The sequence below is a fragment of the Triturus cristatus genome, chromosome 12 (genome assembly GCF_964204655.1).
Source record: "Triturus cristatus chromosome 12, aTriCri1.1, whole genome shotgun sequence".
In the NCBI taxonomy this organism is placed as follows: domain Eukaryota; kingdom Metazoa; phylum Chordata; class Amphibia; order Caudata; family Salamandridae; genus Triturus; species Triturus cristatus.
In genome coordinates, this window is record NC_140595.1 from 712742358 (window position 1) to 712748659 (window position 6302).

General features: G+C 43.2%; 1 non-coding gene across 1 annotated transcript; it reads right to left on the bottom strand.

Moving 5' to 3' along the window:
• Positions 1-253: 253 nt before the first annotated feature.
• Positions 254-348, bottom strand: TRNAI-UAU (transfer RNA isoleucine (anticodon UAU)). Its single transcript has 2 exons — positions 311-348; positions 254-289 (listed from the first exon to the last, which is right to left on the bottom strand). It is a non-coding gene; the product is annotated as a tRNA-Ile (tRNA).
• Positions 349-6302: the final 5954 nt, after the last annotated feature.

Genomic DNA, 6302 nt, shown 5'->3' on the forward strand with positions numbered 1-6302 from the left:
TCGTTACTCCTGTTGTCACTTTAAAAATACCAATGGAATATAAATAGCACAACCCAATGTAATCTCAAGGAAGAGGTCCAGGAAGACAAATAAGTTTTAAAATTATGGCATGTGCGCGTGATGAGCTGCATTCTACTGGCGCCACCAGAAGCTCCAAGGTTCCTTGGCACAGACCACAGACGAAGTGTAGGAATTAAAAATATAAGCATATCTGTTTTAAAAGTTTCTTAGCGTGTTTTAATACAAAACGTCCTGCTCCAGGTGAGGCTCGAACTCACAACCTCGGCATTGCTCATTGCAAGTACTGCCATATAAGTACCGCGCGCTAACCGATTGCGCCACTGGAGCACATAAACAAGTAAGGAACACTTCTATAAAGGTGCACAAACGGGGAAAATGTATGTGAACTACATTGTTCTTTTAACATTTTACACGTTGATAAACACGATGCATTAATATAGTAGCACAAACATATTGCAAAAATGTGTTATATTTCTAAAAGATGAACACAAATTAAGAAGAAAAATGAGTAATTTCGAAGACAAGCTAACGAGAAAATTGCAATTTCTGTGACCAACTAGAATCCTGTGTACGGACCAGAACAAAGTAGCCCGGTGGAGGCGCTCGCGGGCATAAGAGCACCTGAAAGCATTGCAACGTAATGAACACACAGAATCACGTTTAAATAAACGCCAACTTAAGGTGCATCCCCTCTTCTGCCCCTTCCAGGCGACAAACGATTTTTTGCTGCAGCGAAAGGGATGCTGGTGATTGCTATCGTGGACAACCCTGACTTTCTGCCGGGATGTGCGTCCCCTGTTTTCCAGCACTGGCGAGAGGAGGGGTGTAAGAGGGTGGGCTCCCTTTTGGAATCGGATGGCGTGATCCCTTTCGCCCAACTGCGCAGAGACTATTTTGACTTGCCGAGCACCGACGTCTACCACTACGCGCAGCTAGCACATTTTGTGACCCTCCCCTCCAACTTTGCTTTGATGTTCCGGCCCTTGACTGCTTTTGAGCGCTGGTTGGTTTATAAGAAAGATGATAGGAAGCTCATTTCAGAACTATATGCAATGATAATGGCGCGTCCTAGACAGCAGCGGTCAAAGGCGCAGGTGCGTTGGGAGACTGAGTTGGGGCGTCCGTTAACGAGCAAGGAATGGGAGCATGTTTTCTACCGCGCCCACCATACAGCGTCAGACACGGCGGGCGCAGAATCTGCCTATAAGGTGGCGGCATACTGGTATTATACCCCAGCGCGCATTCAGTCTTGGGACCCTACTAAATCTGGTCTTTGCTGGCCGGGGTGTGGACACCCTGGCACTCTTGTACACTTGTTGTGCCGATGCCCAAAGCTGGTGCGGTATTGGGCGGCGGTCTTGGACGACCTTGATGAGGTGTTTCAGATCAGGCTGCCACGGGAACCTGTGCACACACTGTTGGGTCTTCCTCATTCCAAGTCCTTTCCCCTGCGCACACTGAGGGGTAGGCAGCTTGCGTTTGCGTTGCTCGCGGCAGTTTCTGTTGGCGCAGTGGGGCTCTCCGGCTGCGCCAGACTCGCGAGACTGGCTCCGCAGGCTCTGGCATCTGCTTGCGATGGAACGTATATCGCTCAGGCTGGATGGGAGGGGCTCAGACTATGTGAAGCACTGGGGCCCTTTCTTGCGGCTTCTGACGAAGGAGTTGCGAGAAGTTTCGTGCCCCAAATATTTGCAGATTCTTCAGCTTATCCCTTTGGAATCGGTATGGGCCACTGGGGAGGCTTGACTCTTCTTTGATTCAGACTGTTAAATCTCAGGTCCTCGGGGTATAGGGTAGTGACTGATGCGGAGAGAGTGGGGAGGGTTGGGGGTGTGTTTCTTTGTTTTGTTTTTGAACTTTTCTGCTAAATATGATACATGAGCAATTGCCTGACGGGCCTGGCCTGTGCTCCATCAGCTTCTTGCGGGGTCGCCCTCCGGGCTGTAGACCCATGCGCTGTGTATGGTCTATTTTGATTTGCTCTGCTGGCCACAGGATGTAGGCAGTCGAGCTGTGTTTTTGCAGGTGTATCACTCAATAAAAATGATTGATTCTAAAGTTCAAAGGGTCACCCAGGAGCAGTGGGCAGCAATCTCATGGCTCTCCTTTGCAGACAAAGGTAGAGATAAGCTCTTCACTGTTAGAGAAGAGGATGCTGATGATTATACCAGTCTGAAAAGTGCATTGATTTAAGGGTTTGGCCTAACCACTGAACAATAAAGGTTAAAGTTCAGAGATACCCAAAAGGCACAAAATCAAGACTGGGTGGACTTTGTAGATTGTGCTACTAAGGCTCTGGAGGGTTGGTTACTTGGCAACAAAGTGCACGACTTTCAAGGATTGTACAACTTGATTTTGAGGGAGCAGATCCTTAATAACTGTCAAAATCAGCTGTTGCACCTGTACCTGGTGGACTCAGATCTGACCTCTCCCCAAGAATTGGGAAAGAAGGCAGACAAATGGGTCAGAACCAGGGTGAGGCAGAAGGTTCAGAACCAAGGTAGTGACCAGAAGAAGCAAGATCCTAAGAACTCTGACAAGGGTGGGGAGAAGGACAAAGACCAGAAATTTTCACAAGGTCCCCAAAAATCTTCTTCAGGGGGTGAATCCCAATCTAATAAAGGTAAAGGCCAAATGAAACCCTGGTGCAAGATCTGTAAGCAGAAAACTCACTGGACTGGTGATTGCACCAAGTCCAAAGACTCAACTCCAGCACCCACCAATGCCCCTAAGGCAACTTTTTCCCCTAGTGCAGCTACAATTGGTGGTGGAAATAATCAGAATAAGGGTGTAGTAGGGTTAACCCTGGGTTCTGAGATGGACTCTGGCATAGCCAGAGTTCCAACTCAGGCTGTCCTGATCTGTGATGGGGGCATGGATATGTACCCCTTTGTGAATCCCAGTAACTTGGGCAAATACAGACAGCAACCTTTGATTAATGGAAAAGAGGCTTTGGCATTCAGGGACACAGAAGCAAGTGTCACAATGGTGACAAAAGATCTTGTGGATCCTGGGCAGATTATACTTGGTGAAATGTACCAAGTGACCACTGCTAGCAATGTCAGAACAGACCATTCTCTGGCAGTTGTTAACTTCTCCTGGGGAGGGGTAACTGGCCTTAATAAGGTTGTGATAAGTGCGGACCTACCTGTTGAATGCTTGCTTGGCAATGATCTGGATACTTCAGCTTGGGCTGAAGTGGAGCTCAGGACACATACAGAAATGCTAGGGATCCCTGCTCATGTCTTTGCTGTGACTAGTGTCAATGTAGTAGGTTACCACGCACACCAAGTTTTAAATGCAGAGAATCAAAATTTAAGAAAGTTCTAAGCGTGCTGAAGAGGAGTCGTCCTCTAAACCAAGGTGAAAAATACTGACAATAGTTGCACCACTCAGCAATGAGTGGTGTCCCTCTTATAGCACAGCGGTGATGTTGCGAAAAATTCGCAAAATATTCAAAGAAGAGTTCAATGGGGTAAATCTTGAGATTTAATAAACAATGATATCCATTATCTTCATGAATACTTAAATGGTTATACTGTTTCAACAATTCCAATTGGCATTTAAAGGAAACCAAAGGAGAGAATCCTCAATGCATTTCGGGTGAGTGACCCTTCGTCAGGAGGAATCCTGAAAAAGGAAAAGTAGGAGTGAATGTCTCAACACCCGAATGGATGTTAGTCTATTCTCAAGCTGAACAATGTGTAAGGCTCATGCATTGTGTCATTATAAGCGGAAGAACTGAAGGTGATAAAAGTGTTGGCGGTGAAAGGTAAACCATAAGGGAAAGATGTGCAGAGATGGGTGAATACCTTAATTTTAGAGAAAAGTGCGTGGGCGAACTTCAGATCACCAAGATAAACGCTGTGACAACAAACCAAACTAACGTGACTTGGTAGATTCAAAAGAGTAGCTTAGAACAACCGCTAATGAAACCGGCGTGACTAAAGTAGGTGAAAAAAGTCAGTGAACGAAATAAACACACTGAAAGGTGCAACGAAAGACACCGATAGTAGCCCAAACGTGAAGGAAAAAACAATTAGCTAAACGTAAATTTACCTTCAGCTAAACGGAAGCGAACATGTACAGTGCTCGCGTTGGCAGGTTACGAAAGACAACTAAATTACACGCTCTTTATAAACAATGAAAACGGACTAGTCTTAATGACGCAAAGCGGTGGCCATCTTGGAATAGGTAAATGAAACAAAATCTAAATGGCTGCCAACTTGAGGAAACATTACAAAAAGAAAATTACAAAAAGAACATTACTGGTGTTTACATTGTCAAAAACGAGTGTATATATTAACGAAAAATGGTGAAATAAAGTAAAATAACGAGATAAAAAGAAGTATGAGCTGAATGTGTGAACGTGTTCGAGAATTGTCAATAAAGTATTATTGAAACAAAAAAGCGGTTTAATTGTATAAAAAAAGAACGTAGAAGAGAATAAAAAAATGAGTAATGCCCAGAACGAACTGAAACTAAAACGAGTGAAAGTAATTGTGGAAAAGATTGGAAAAACTAGAAAAAAAGTGGTGAGAAATGTGAGACACTTAACAAACAGTGAAAGATATGCAAAATTGATCGTGGCTTGATGTATAGAGCCAACAGCAAAGTACAAAGCACATTTACGTGAAGCAACTAAGTTCAATGCGATCATTGAGTCCATTGGGTACCGGGGAGTTCATTCTGTAAATCCAAGATGTTTCACGTTGGATCAAAAACTTGCGGTTGTCTCTGCCATCTTTGAAAGGAACAATTTCAAAAATCAAGAAACGTAGTTGACTGATATTATGTTGATGTTCATTGAAGTGTATTGCAACAGCAGATTTCAAACTCTTATTCCGAATATTGCTCTTGTGTTCGTTTAGGCGTGTTTTTCTTTTTCTTTCTGTTTTGCCACTACATGCTAAACCGCATGGGCATTTTATCATGTATGCCACATTTTTGGAGTCACACATTGCTGAGACGAATAGTTTGATGTTATATCCACGTGTGGGATGCTGTACTATGTTCCCTTTGATAATACTATTGCAATTGCCGCAATTGTGGCAGGGTATTGTGCCCTTGTATGGCAACGATGAATGGGCTAGATTGGTCGGTTTCAATACTTCCATGACATATTTTTTAATCTGGCGTGGTACCAAAACTTCGTTAACTCAAGCTATTGATCAACTCAACCTTGTTAACGACAGATTGAAGTTCACGTTCAGCATTGGTGAATCACATATCAATTTCTTGGATGTTTTTATTTACATCAAAGTTCATCGCATTGAAACCAATCTGTACAGAAAGGAGACTGACAGAAACAATCTTTTACACTTTTCCAGCTTTCATCAGCCTTCCTTCAAGACTCACTTACCATTTTCTCAAATTCTCAGAATTAAACGCATCATTTCGGAACCGGAACAATTTGAACAACAGGTTACAAACATGGAACGTTGTTTTCTGGACACAGGCTATCCACCTCAAATTCTTGCCAGAGCCATCAAAGAAACACAGGACACAGCTATTGGACCTACAACAGTCTAACACCAAATCATCTTCCAGAGTTGTTATTGTCACCAAATATTCCACAGAAAGCTTCAGTCTCAAAAAAGTCATTTTCAAACACTGGCCCATGTTACAAGTTGAATCTGATTTCAACCAAATCTTTTCTGAAAGACAGCTGTTTGCCTATGAAAGCAGCAAAAACCTCATGGACTTATTGAAACCGACCAATCTAGCCCATTCATCGTTGCCATACAAGGGCACAATACCCTGCCACAATTGCGGCAATTCCAATAGTATTATCAAAAGGACCATAGTACAGCATCCCATGCGTGGATATAACATCAAACTATTCGTCTCAGCAACGTGTGACTCCAAAAACGTGGTATACATGTTAAAATGTCCATGCGGTTTAGCATATATTGGCAAAACAGAAAGTAAAATAAAAACACGCCTAAACGAACACAAGAGCAATATTCGGAATAAGAGTTTGAAATCTGCTGTTGCAATACACTTCAATGAACATCATCATAATATCAGTCAACTACGTTTCTTGATTTGTGAAATTGTTCCTTTCAAAGATGGCAGAGACAACCGCAAGTTTTTGATCCAACGTGAAACATCTTGGATTTACAAAATGAACTCCCTGGTACCCAATGGACTCAATGATCGCATTGAACTTAGTTGCTTCACGTAAATGTGCTTTGTACTTTGCTGTTGGCCCTATACTTCAAGCCACGATCAATTTTGCATATGTTTCACTGTTTGTTTAGTGTCTCACATGTCTCATC